The following is a 14083-nucleotide window of genomic DNA, read 5'->3' as shown; positions in this document are numbered from 1 at the left end:
CAGCACGGGCTGCAGGAGCCGCTACTGGCCTGCCTGCCTCAGCACGGGCTGCAGGGGCTGGGACAGCCCTGCCTCAGTACAGGCTGTAGGAGCTGGGACAGCCCTGCCTCAGCACAGGCTGCAAGGGCTGGGACAGGCCTGCCTTAGCACGGGCTGTAGGAGCTGGGACAGCCCTGCCTTAGCACGGGCTGCAGGGGCTGGGACAGGCCTGCCTCAGCACGGGCTGCAGGGGCTGGGACAGGCCTGCCTTAGCACAGGCTGCAGGAGCTGGGACAGGCCTGCCTTAGCACGGGCTGCAGGAGCTGGGACAGCCCTGCCTTAGCACGGGCTGCAGGGGCTGGGACAGGCCTGCCTCAGCACGGGCTGCAGGAGCTGGGACAGGCCTGCCTGCCTCAGCACGGGCTGCAGGAGCTGGGACAGCCCTGCCTCAGCATGGGCTGCAGGGGCTGGGACAGCCCTGCCTTAGCACAGGCTGTGGGAGCCGGGACAGTCCTGCCTTAGCACGGGCTGCAGGGGCTGGGACAGCCCTGCCTCAGCACAGGCTGTAGGAGCTGGGACAGCCCTGCCTCAGCACAGGCTGCAGGGGCTGGGACAGCCCTGCCTTAGCACAGGCTGTAGGAGCTGGGACAGCCCTGCCTGCCTCAGCACAGGCTGCAAGGGCTGGGACAGCCCTGCCTTAGCACGGGCTGTAGGAGCTGGGACAGCCCTGCCTTAGCACAGGCTGCAGGAGCTGGGACAGCCCTGCCTTAGCACAGGCTGTGGGAGCCGGGACAGCCCTGCCTTAGCACGGGCTGTAGGAGCTGGGACAGCCCTGCCTTAGCACGGGCTGCAGGAGCTGGGACAGCCCTGCCTGCCTCAGCACGGGCTGCAGGGACTGGGACAGCCCTGCCTGCCTCAGCACGGGCTGCAGGAGCTGGGACAGGCCTGCCTTAGCACAGGGGTTCCATGACCTGTATGGATTCCTGTGGGAGCACGATTCCTGGGTGATAGTTATCCAGGTATGTCTGCTTACATGCAGCTGTAATGTTACACAGCCTACAATTGTGCACAAAATAAAGAGTATTAACCTTTCACTGCCTGTCCTGGGTCTGGTTTTCATTCATGGTAATCCTTAAGCTTTTTATTTCAGTAAGAAGCGTGGAGCAACAGGTCAGCGCTCTTTTGTGCCTCGGTCAGCATCCAGCCTTTGTTGGGGGATAGTGATGATTCAGCCACTGAGCTAACATCAGATGCGACATGTGTTTGCTAGAAAGAGTAAGATACTGCATTTTATGATTAGGAAAGAGTTTGTTCCTCATTGCCCTTAAATTGTCTGCCAGGGAGCAAGGCCCTCCTCTTGGCCAGTGAGTCAGGAGAATGAACTCTGGAGCTTTATGGAGAGGTTTGATGCTGCTGCTTTATGGGGTGAGTTGTCAAACATGAAACGTGACAGCTGTGCACTTGTACCTCAAGTGCACAAACACAATAGATCAAACACATAGCAATTCTGCAACTGCCTGCCATGGTTTCTCTGCTGTGTTTTTTTTCCCTCTTACTCCTGAACAAACTGGATTTTTTGTATCCCTACCAGCCTTAGATGCTTCATGTTTCCTTCTCATTTTTAACAAAAGTGTGCCAGTTGTGGGCTCCAATGTTTATTTCATGTCATACAAGTTAAAAATAAAAGCTCCAGCAATCCTTTGCCATCTTAGAAATGTCTGAAGTGAATCTTTCTGATTCATGCTTCACAGCTCTACAGATTATTTTTTTTTCTTTATGTTACTGTAACATATAATTTTGCAGTTGCTTTAAGCAGAGAGTATTAAAAACAGTATTACCATGGTAAGCTTGTCTTCCACCCAAATGAGTAACCTCAAAAAGTATCTCACTGCCTAGTCATTGTTGACATTTGGAAGCAACAAGGTTTTAATTAAAAGTTCTGTTGATGATGCAAAAATTTCTGAAATTCATTTTGATTTCCACTTAATTAGCTACATAAAACTAATAAGTAGGGACAATAGAGATGCAAGTCAATGACAGAAGAAAGTACCACAATACCTTTTCAGGACATAAACTACTAGGGTAAAGTAAGACAGTAAGTTCTATAGACAATTTAAATACTAATTTTCTCTATGGTCTTCTTTTCCCCACTTGTAGTCTCTTCAATGAAAATAAATGTCATTGATGTAGAATTTATCCTAGTTCCCACAGCAGGTGTAGCTAGCAGTTGTTTTATTTAAGATGTTTTTTTTCAAGACTCCTCAAGGTCTTTCTTTTGCTCTTATTTGTTCCTACCATAAATGTTAAAGAACTGCTTTTATTAGGCATTTTATTCCAAGGAACAGTCCTGGAAACTCAGCAGTAGAGTGATATAAAAAGCTTCTTTTCTCCTTTTCATGTTATTTGTTCTGTGTGTACCTACTTCCCCTTCTAATACAGAATTCTTCTGTAAATGTATTTGGTGAAATTAATGAGAAACTGACCTAAAACCAGGGAAGTTGGAAGGTGTTTAAAAATACGAGGGAAAAATAAGAGTGATGAAGACTTCTTTGAAGTAGACAGTTTCTTGGATGCAAAGCAAAGATTTTTGACTTTCAAGGAGTCTAAAAAGCTAGACATTGAGTTTGCCTCATAAACTACAGCTAGTGCTTGAAGTCTGCTAACACACTGTTAAATTTGCAAGAGAAAGGGATACAATTTTCAATAGTATCCACAGAAGATTGCAAGGTTTGAGAGATGATTCAGAATTTGGTGAGATTGGTTAAAATAAATAAAAGCTGAGACAACAACTGATACCTAGTTGCAATAAATTTTTGTGGATTTTTTTTCCTTTGTAAAAACGGAGCAGAGCTCATGAAGATCCCTTTTGCAGTGTAACACTGCTAATTATGCCTTTTCTCAGTAGGACATAGGTGTATTTGTGTTTTTTCATCATGGCAACTCCCTGCTCCCTTGAAACCCCTTGGACCTGGGAGACTTCAGTGCAACCACTGTTAACAGTCCTGAAGAAAGCAGGTTGCTGTCTGCTCCTCCAGGTGTGTGCTGAATGCTTGGCCTGGGAAGTGCCTTGAGAAATCTTCATCTCAGCATCAGCTGTGCATGTGAAACGTAATATGGAAATCAAAGTTTAACACAACATGGCTGTGTTAGCTAAGTGATGTGAAGCAGGTGAAGTACAGGGTTTCCATGAGGAAGGCAGTGATTAGTGCTGGAAAAATCTGCAAAATCACTGCAGATACTGCAAGTGAGTGAGTGAGCTGCATGTCTGGGAGGAGGTGGTGCACTTGGTCTGGACAGTCATTCGACTCTGCCTCTGACACCTCTGCTACTGATGCAGGGAGTTTGTTTTGAACTTCTTTGCTGATGGAGATACGAACCACACTTGTTCTAAATAATTTGTCACTGTTGTCCAACCCTGAAACTCTTGAACAGGAAAAAATAGGTACAGTATTTTTACCATGTACCACTTGTGAGACAATGTTCCAAAGAAAGATATGCTTTTCTCCTTTTTATATTCTCTGTGAATATTCTCTGTGGAAGCCTCCTGGTACCTGGGGTGCATGTTTCCTTTGAAAGTTACACTGCTGGGTACTAAAGGGAACTGAGCAAAGTTTGCTCTTTGTGTTTCAGGTTCTTTTGTCTCCAACAGGAAAGGCTGTAATTGGAATATAAATAAAACTATTTTTTCCCTGAAATGAAATGAAGACAGCTTTGGCTATCTTGAGAGTAATTCACTTTCTGAGTTTCCACCTGTCAGTGATCTGACTCTTAACTGTTAAAAAAGAATCTTTCATTCAACTGAAATACACATTATATTCATGATTTCTTAACTGGCTCTTTGAATACCTGTGATGTTTGGGTTTTTTCCTTCTAATTATGGGTTCTAAAATTGCACCTATGAACAAGAGTGAGTGTACTGTTGTTTTCTAAAATGAGGTCATTTTTTCTTGTTTTGGTTTAGAGTGCAGCTCCACAAACAGTTGCATCAGCACTACTGATGAGTAAACTAGCAAAATAGTAGAAGCAGTTGGGTGAGAAAAAAGGCAGGAATCACTTGGACTTTGCTACTGGAAAAAATTGTGATGTGGAACCATTTATCATGTTAAACCTCAGTAATTCATTTAAATGTATCTAAATATTATTCTTAGTTTCTGCATGATACTTTAATAGAAGGGATTTGTAAGAACAGATATGTTACATAAGTAAACTTGATTTTTTTTTTTTATTTTGAAACAATTATTTCTTTTTATGTGTTTGTGGTGGTTTCAGAAACACTGTGAGAAGTGGTATGCTCTTTGATTAGGCAAAACCTGAAGGCTTATACCTGGGTTTCTTATGGTTCTTCTTTAATATTAGAATTGCAAACTGTATCTGGAAGACTCTAGAAGAGCAATAACATCCTAAGTGTTGTAACAAGTTCTGTGGTTGGGAAAGAAAGATATTTTTAAATTAATCAGTGGAGTAGACCATTTGGGATCAACTGGAGACAAGCTCTACTGACTGATCTCACTTGAAGGAAGAATTAGAATGTTATCAGAGCCAGTCTGTGGCAAAATTTGTCCCTTTAGACAGCTGCTCCTTTCAATTGCTTTGGGCAAAGTGCAGTTTCACTTTCTTATGAGTCATTAGAATTAAAGGAATGTAATCTTAAAAGTCCTGAATTGTATTTGCAATCAATAACAGCTGTAATATTTATGTTAACATTACAGTTAGTGCTCTGCTTCCTGGTATAAGGGCACTTCTCGTATATATTTCAGTCTCTTTTGTTTAGATGTAAAAATACAGAACTTGGAAACACTTAAACAATGCTTGTACTAAATACCAAAAAAGTGGAACTGATTTCCCCAAATAATAAGACTTATTCTGTATTAAAAACTTTTTCAAATTTTAATTTTTTTCCCCATTCACATTTGTTTTTCTTTACACTTTAATTTTCAGTGACAGACAGCAAAGTGGTTGTGAGTTTACACCAGCTCAATAAGGTATCCTTCACTCCTACATTTCCCTCTTGTTGGCAATGTCAAGTTTTCTGAAAATAGTCTTTGGAAGCGGGAGAGGAGGTTGTTTTTAGAAATTTGTTTGGGTCTAAATACCATGTACGAATTTAGAATCAAAGCAGCAATTTGTAAGGAGAATGTTTTTCTCTAGCAGGCATGAGCCACACTGCCAGCCCATGTTTCTTTAACCTGCTGCATCTGAGAGCATGTCTGGAGGGCTTTGATGACACAAGGCATTGGAACCATTTGGGTGCATTCTGAGTGTGCTTTTATGAAGCAGAAACTTTTGTAGTAGACAGCACCAAAATTACATAATGCAACTTGTAATTACTGGGTAATGTGTTCAGGGACCAGTCCCTGTAATTTAATGTAATGTAAAATAATGCTCTTCTATCTGTTCTAAAGGCCAGGAGAAAGAGTCTGCTGTTTCACTTCTTAAAAGTACTGAGTGGCCTGGAGGTCACTTGGGAGCCTCAGGCCACTTGGCCTGTAAAAATAAGGCCTTTTTTTAAAACAAGCCTAAAAATAGATCTGAAGTCTATTTTTAATCTCCTGAAAATCTGTCTTCTGATCTGTAATGCTAAATGAAACTTGCAGGATGCTTGGAGGCTAGGATGTAGGATTTTCTACCTATTCACTGCTGCTTTTTGACCAGGGTTTCCCTGAGCTCTCCATATAAGCATCTGTAGGAGGATGAGGAGAAATGCACATTGGTTTAGCCTTTCCTGGGTCCTGCTGTCAGAAAATTTATTAAAAAAGAAGGGAAGATGTCTTCTGGTTTTGCTTTACACTGTGTTCATTTTCTTTTCCTCCCATTTTTCTTCATGCAGTTGTGTTTAAAAATATGTCCTTTATTGACTATTGTTTTAGGGATGTTGCCAGGTATGGCTGTGGATTTGGGGATTTAATCAACTACTGTTTAAGTCAATTGAATGTAATGACTGCACTAGCTCTCAATGGAGATAAATGGAATTATTTGCAGAGTTTGCAAGGGCTGCCAAAGGTATCTCAGTGTTTTAATTCCTGTATGTTTTGTATAATTCTTGCAAGGCAAAAAAATACAATTTCAAAATATGCAATTCTTTTTTTTTTTTTCTATATGTTTAGTTAAAATATGTAAGATGTCATGCACAGGAAACCTTGTTAAGAAAAAGCTGACACAGTTTAAAGTTCAGCTATTGCCAATATAATTTGCCCTCTGCACTGTACTTTAACAGTCTTTAATTATGTGATAAGATTTAAAAACAGATACCCCTCACTTTTTTTTCCATCGACTACAGATGATGTGGAACACTGTTCTCTCTCTGTTTGACAGTACAAGAAAAGAATGTGCTTGCCTTTATTAGAGTTTTAATGAATGTTAGGAAATTATAAACCATTTGCATTAGTTACTGTGAATTTAATGCATCGTTAAGGTGTCAAGAGAGTTAGTTGGTCGACTCCAGTGACTGTGAATTAAACAGTGATAATGAGACAATTGCTTAGGGTTAAATTGTGGTATTAATTATTTAGCTGACTTGTGATTAATATATTACTGAAAAGAAAAAACTTTACACATGTGGAAACACAAGTTTTATGTCAGCTTCCCATCTACTAACACTGACTGAAACAAATAAATAATATAAATAATTTCCAAAAAGAAACCTTGCACGTGATTTCATACTCTTTTTAGAATACCTTGAATGAAAAATATGTTATATTTTTATTGTATATTTGTGTTTGAGGACTGGTACAATTGTAAATACAAGCAATTGTTAAGTAGCTAATAGTCAAGCCAAAAGCTTGTGTAAGTCTTGATGATGATGATTCTTATTATCATTACTATTAATTAATTGATGAGATGTTTGTAACTGCAATCACTTTTAAAGAGTACTGTGCACACAAAAGAAAAGCCAGGTTTGTTCCAAGTGAAACTGAAGAGTGTGTGGAGTACAGTGTGGCCAGAACTCACCTGGCTTGGCACTGCTGAACATGGCATTGGACTGGAATGTTTTTGTCTGTGTATGTGCAGCTACAGTTGTCCAGCATACCTTGAATTGTAAAGTTCCCACTTTCAGTGGTGAGATTCCTGTTTCCACTGGAGCATAATTTGCAAACAGAAAAAGAGGACATGGCCAGAGGCACTCCTGTCTAATGTCCCCTATTCAGCTAATCAGATGAGCAGGTGCTGAAATGTTGGTTCCTGAAGCAGTCCCAGTAGAGTTATTACAGAAACATATGTATGTTTACAACAAAATAAAAGGAAATGGGCAACACTGGAAAAAAACACTACCAAGATGTTCTCATTTGTGTATATCACAGTGCAATTTTTCTGCAGTTTATTCAGTTAGCCAATATATTTAGTGCAATTCACAAAGTGACTTTTCAAATCCACTTACAATGTTTGCAAGATACATTTTCATGGTGAAACTCTTCCACCTTAACATTTTTTAATATCTCTCTATCTCTGGGTATCTCATATATAGAATTAGGATTAATTTTGTATTTTTTTTATTTTTCGGTATTCTTTGGTTTTTAGTCAATATTTTTCTAGTATTTGTCTATCAGTAAGGTATGGTATTGAATAGTGTCATTGGAAGTAGAAGCCTATAAAAAATTGCTCACTCAGTTTGAAAGGCAAGCTTTCTTTCTGCATGTTAGCACTGCTGTATTTAATGTAGTTTCTTGTATGTTTTTACCAGGACTGCTGTCTTAAATCTTAGATTTGAAAGAACAGTATAGAGCATGACATCCTTCCTATGAGTAGAATTGTACAAAGGAACAGAAAGATGTCTGTATGAATAAACATATAGAACAAATCACTAGAGCTCCTGATATCAATGCAGACCAACAATTAAACCCTAGGTAAGAATCTATAATAGAGCCAATGCAAAATTAGAAAATAATCACAATATTAACAAGTAGCAGTGCTAAAAGCAGGGGCTTTGCTAGAATTCATTATTAGCAATAAAGGAATAATGAATAATACATTCCAGACCTCTTAAACTGACAAAATAATGACATAAATTATACTTACTTTTGAAACAATATATGACACCACTTTAATTTCTATTCCCAAATATGAAATTTAAAAGTTTTAATATTTAGGAAATATCAATTTTAAAGTCATGTTCTCTGAAACATGTAGAATTATTTCAAATATTATTTCAAATATTATAATTTCAATTATTTCAAGTACTGCATTTGAGAACTATGTGGAAAATAATTTCTTGCTTTTCTATTCCTTTTTTAAAAATAGATTTCAACAGCATTTAGACATATGTAAAGATAATATGGACCAGGTTTATTGTTTTCTTGTGTCATCAAATAATTTTCCTTGTTTTCTCAATGCTTTCACAGATCAACAGAGGATCAAAAAAATCACTAAATGTGATAAAAGTTTTTTTGAAAAATCTGAAAAAATTGACAAATCATTCAAAGGGAATTATATTGTCTGAAGAAGCTACTTGACCTGTTCAGGCTAACACATCTGCCATTATAATATTCTTACAAGCAATTCTGGTGTCTGCTGAAAGAGGCACAGTCACTGTGCAGCTACTCTGGCGTGTGCCAAAGTTTGGACTGAGCTTAGAAGCTATCTTTAGCATACAGATGAGTGATGCCATCCAAAGTACGTGCTCTTTCTTTTTACCTGAAAATCTGATGCTATCACAAAGTATCAACAAGCACTGTTTTGTTCTGCATTTGAATTATGCTGATTTCTTACCAGTCAGAACGTTAAAAGCCAGATTGCTTTCTGACCCTCTGTATGTTGAATTATTGGGAAACATTTTGTTTGGTTTCAGCACTGCTTGGCACCAATTTTATTCTTTCCAGTTGTATGCCATTACAAAGTACATCTTCTTCCTTTTCTGCTGTTCTGACATCATCAAATTCTAGTCACTACAGTGATTCTACAGTGCTCTTGTTGCTAAGAGCCTCGACTCACAAAGCAAAAGGAAACATGTGCATGTGAAGAAAAGAATCTGATATTATTTCAAGATTCCTCCTGTTGTTTATGGTGTGCTTCATGTCGAAGATTAGGGAACCAAGAAGTTTTCTAAATCTCTGAGCTCTCTGGCTTAAGCCTTTGGGAATGAAACGCTTTCTCTAGACCCTTCTGGTTTGCAGATCCCAAAGATGCACTCAGTTACAGCTTTGTTTACTAAAGAGCCAAGGACACATTTAACAAAGCTGCAGCACTGCCTCCATTATACTCCTTTGTGCAGGCACATCAGAGGGAAGAAAATGCATGCAGGAATGTGAGATGGACAGTGAAGGAAGGGGGAGGGAGGGGCGGAGAACGCTGAGGAGGAAGAAAATAAACTGACAGAAAAGGAAAAGGTGATAGTAACATAGAATGTAAAATGGAAGAGAGGGCAGGAAAGCAGGAGACAGAATGACCTGGAAAACAAAAAGAGAGATGGCGTTCCTGGGCATTCTGTGCATAATACTCAGCACATCTCTCTTAATGTGGTTTGATGTCCTGTCATAATGCTGACGTGGTGCATCAGTGTAGGGGTTTCTAGTGCAGCATGGTAAGCTCTCAATGTGCTGTTTTACAGGTCCTCAGTAGCTTCTGGACAGTTATAATCAGGACAATAATACCAATGGAGAGGGTAATGCTGCAGGTGAGGTGTAAATAGATGGGAGAGACAGCGTGTGATGAGAGACATAAATGGAGAAGACAGAAAAACTGGAAGAAAACTGAAGAGGAGACAGGAAGAGGTTTGTGAACAGACAGCTTTCCTGAAACAAGCCTTTGTTCTCTTATGGACAGTAAGTACTACTGGCAGAAATGCTCTCTCAAGTGGGAGGTGACAGGAGCTGGGAAAGCTAAACTCACTGACCTCAGACAAAAAATGGAGCGTGTGTTTAGAGGGAGTAAACTAAAGCAGGGAAAGTGGAGGTTCATTACTGCCTAAAAATGTGGTGGGATATGTTACAGTGACCTGTGCTGGAAAGGTGTGACACTCATTCTGCAGCACTTATCTGAGTAGGTGTAGCACAGTATGCATCAACTCACAAAATGTGTCTGCTGTTTGGAAGCCAAGATAACACTTTCCCTTCAGGGAAGCATACAGCTCAGCCACTGTTAACTGGGTACCTGCAGGGTGTTAAAAAATAAAGCCCTAAGCACACAGATTTGTTCTTTGGTCTATGCAAATTTTTATTGGAGAGGGAGGATGTTTTAGAAGTGGAGTATTTTTTTTTTCCATTCACCATTTTCCTGCTATTTTTCAGGGGTCTTTTTTGACTGAAATCAAATTCAGATCCTTTCTTTTCAGTCTCCTTTTTTCAGTCTCGGCTTTCTGAATTAAATGCTGCAATATTAGCTGCCTGCAGTTCCTGTGATTGGACTCCATGGGTGGCCCAAGTAATTTTCAGACAATGGAGATGGTTCTTTTCTCACTCACACCACTGTAACTCATTGACTTCAGTGAAGTTACTCTTCATTCACAGTGTTGTGAAAGAAGAGTTGTGCTTGCTCTTTCATATGTTCTTTAATCTCCATGATATTTTTGCTTACATGTATAATTGACTTTCTGGGAATATATCCATCTGTGACAGGTAGACCTAGGAACTTCCTAAGACAGAAATAAATGTAAGTGTTTTTTAGGTCACTGAATCCATCCACTGCTCCTACAACACCATGTTATATAATTTCTTTCATAAACTGCTCAGGCTTTAAACATTCATTATGATCTGTTCTTACTACAGTGGGTAAATTCAGACAGAAAGGTTAGTTACATCCTGTGTAAATTTAAAACCACAACTGAAATAATCTTCAAGTGCTTTAAAAGTATTTTTCTTTCTCACCTGTGTCTTACTTTTCAGAACCATGATAAAGGCTTCATTCTTGGTGGAAGGAGGCTCAGCTCTGAGAAAGCACGATTCTGAAATTACAGGCATGCTTTGGAAAGGTTACTGTGTATTTTTCTTTCATGGTCACATCCCTCTTGCAGATTTTAGTGGGAGCAGTCATCTGACAACAAATTTTTACCATACTTGAAGTGCCACTCTGAAACTAATTCCAGAAGGTAAAGGGTACAGAACAGGTGTGTGCAACTCAGCTGAGGATAGATTACTGCAGACTTTGTCTTACTTATCTTGGGCTGCCTTCCAGTAACTACCCTGTTGAAACAAATCCCATCCATTTATTCCAAATTTGCTCTTCATTTATGGAATGAATGGGTCTAATTGACATGAAGTTGAAAATCATCAATATAATCCAGAAGTTTTATTGTCATTAAAAGAGAGATGAAAAGCAAAATAGGGCTCTATTTTTCTCTTACATAGTACAAATAATTCAGCAGAAACCAACAGAATTATACTGCTACCTGCAAATGCTACTGTGATACCTCCCCATCCTCCCTATCTTTGCTATGCATATGTGTTGATATGGAATATCTTGTCATTTTTTGCCTTGTGTTGCTAAATCTCTGTTTTGCAGCTCACCTTAGCAAGCCCATTGCTGATACTTCACTTCTATTCTGAAGCTGGACTTCAGAATTTACAGCTGTTACTGAGGAAAGTTCTTGGCCATTGCCATTTAGCAGGGGCAACTTTGGTTTGCAGCAGCTGGAAGGTGGTGGCTGCACATCACAAGGGAGGGAGGAAGAGGTGTATTGGTTGTGAAAGCCAGATTGTGGTCATTGTACAGCAGCCAGTTGGCTGTGATACTGCTCTGGTGGCTCTTTATCCCAACCTCTGGCTACTGTCTGATGCAGAAAAAGGTGCACCAGTTGCATCATGCAGGTACAGTAAGCCTTACACTTCTAGGGCTTGCTGAAAATGCTCAAAGTAATTGTGTGGTCTGTTCATGCAACAGTTTTTTTGAGTGGTAGAGCACTCTCTTAGTTTTGTTGGCATTACACTGCCTATGGTGTTTGCTCTGAGGTCTCTGGGATTGCTGGACATGGGATATCCATGCTTATGCTGCACATAAGCAATATTATGATGATTATTAGATATCTAGAATTAGATTAGAATCCTAGACATACGCAGGTCTCAAAATCTCCCTGGAAAATAATTCTGGCTGGAAAAGAGGACAGACAACCAATTGAAGGGAACCAGGATATGGCAGCTGTATCTAACCACGTCTACAGGCCTCCCTTCTATTGCAATGCCTTCATGCTTCCCCATCGCTAGTTCTTTTTTATTTGCAAGTTTTCTTTGTCAAAAGTGTGGGAGTATGCTCATGCTGATGTGTAGAGCAGTTGCCAGTGAGGAATCCTCAGTGCATCACCACTCTCAGAGCTCTGCTGGCAGAGGCCATTGCCTCTGGTCACGATCTGCAGCGTGCTCAGCAACGTGCTGATCTCAGGCCAAGGAGAGAGCAGCGGGGCAGGACAAACTTGTTTCTTTCACCCACGCAGCACACTGGGCCCAGGGAGTTCTTTGGTAGGCTGTGTGCCACACAGGCCTGATACAGAGGCTTGGGGAGAGTCTGGTTTGCCATCTAGATGCTTCCTAACCTCTAAGTGCATAATGGTGATGAGCTGTGTTGAGGCTTAGAGCTCTGATAAGTGGTCTTTGGCAGAGCTACCTATTCAGTTTAAGACATTACCACTCTCAAGTGTCTGTCTTTCTCTGCTCTTAGGCATTACTATGCTCTTACAGTGGAGACTCCAGGTCACAGGCTGGCATGTTAGAAGAATACCTCCTTTCATTGCTGTACTCTGCTAGAATGATCATGACCTCAGGCAGCTGAGACAAATCACATCTCAAAACACAGCAGCTAAATCTGCCAGGGCTGCTTGTTCAGAGCCTTTGGCCTCTGCTTCTTAACCAAGAGAGGAAAGAGTCCTTGCCAGTGCCTGCAGGCCTAAGAACAGCCATTCATGCCTTTACTGCCACCCCAGTCCTGTGTCACCGAGAAGTCCACTGCTTATCCACGTGGAGTATTGGCGCCACAGCTGTTACAACTTCAGAGAGCAAGGAAAGTAAAGAAACTTCAAAGTCACTGATACTGTATTAAACAAAAAGTGAGGGCTGTTCTTTGGAAGGTGAATTAATGAAGAAAAAATTTTCTTGGAATTTTTATGAAAATGGTTTATGGTCCTACCATGGAGTTCTTAGGATTTAGTGGCTGTTCTGATTCACTAAAAATTGCAAATGTAATAGAAAATAGGTTGAAATGTTCATTTAAATCAGGAATGATATGACATCAGAGTAAAACATGAGGTTTTAATCTTAATTTCACTAAGAAACTAAGTGATTATGTTGATACTGTGTTGATATGTTATTGCTGTATTTATTTGTCCATCTGTTTTTGAAATGGAAGAAGACTGGAAACAGGAACAGGACCCCCTTCACTTGTCTGAGGACGCCTCATAAAATTTTGCTAACAAAAATCAATTCAAAAGTTGGTCAGTGGTAAGACACGAGTCCACAGGAAATCAAACTTCAGCAGTTCTGATGTTTACACAAACACCTGGTAGTTGGTTCATGCCCAGCAATGGATGGATTACACCGAGCTGGCTGGAAACAGTTAGGGATGCTGGCAGCGTGCCCTGCCCACCTCCCACAGGCTCCCACTTCTGCAGCAGGAATGGCTCAATGCCTCATTAATCAGCACCTGGGTTTCTGCAGACCGGAGCATTAAGGCAAGCCAACATCAGTTTCTGTTCAGGCTTCAGCCAGAGCATTCCTGCTGTGGGAGATGTCTTGCAAGAGAGATCAGTATACATAGTGGGGTAGCTGTCTTATCAGCTGCAGCTTAAACTATAGGGTGAGATATATATATTAATACATTCATCATTATTTTCTTAGAGGAGAATTTTTAATATATTGATCAGAAATCATTAATGGAAATGTAAAGTTGAGATGGTTTAGGATGTGGATGATAGCAGAAGAATGCCAAGAGGAATAGTCATGACTATTACATTTTCTATTTGGTGAAAGACTGTCTATCTATCATATTTAATTTTGTCAGTGTAAGTCTCCTTCTGTTTTTCAACACAACAGCTCAAAAATGTCAAATTACAAAATAATATGTCATAAATAGCAGCATTAATTTAGTAAGTAGCAAGTCTCGGCAATCCCTGTTCTCTCTGTGATGGGTGTGTTCCCCATGGCTCTGCGCTGTACAGTGCTTCCCAAGGAGTGCATAAATGGATTCCTAG

General features: G+C 40.2%; 1 long non-coding RNA gene across 1 annotated transcript; it reads right to left on the bottom strand.

Annotated features, from left to right (window-relative positions):
* Positions 1-9: 9 nt before the first annotated feature.
* LOC130256359 (uncharacterized) lies at positions 10-1065 on the bottom strand. The gene is made up of 3 exons (XR_008841096.1): positions 773-1065; positions 275-741; positions 10-68 (listed from the first exon to the last, which is right to left on the bottom strand). It is a non-coding gene; the product is annotated as an uncharacterized LOC130256359 (long non-coding RNA).
* Positions 1066-14083: the final 13018 nt, after the last annotated feature.

This window comes from Oenanthe melanoleuca, chromosome 8, assembly GCF_029582105.1.
Source record: "Oenanthe melanoleuca isolate GR-GAL-2019-014 chromosome 8, OMel1.0, whole genome shotgun sequence".
Classification (NCBI taxonomy): Eukaryota; Metazoa; Chordata; class Aves; order Passeriformes; family Muscicapidae; genus Oenanthe; species Oenanthe melanoleuca.
This window is presented reverse-complemented; position numbering and strand designations above follow the sequence as displayed.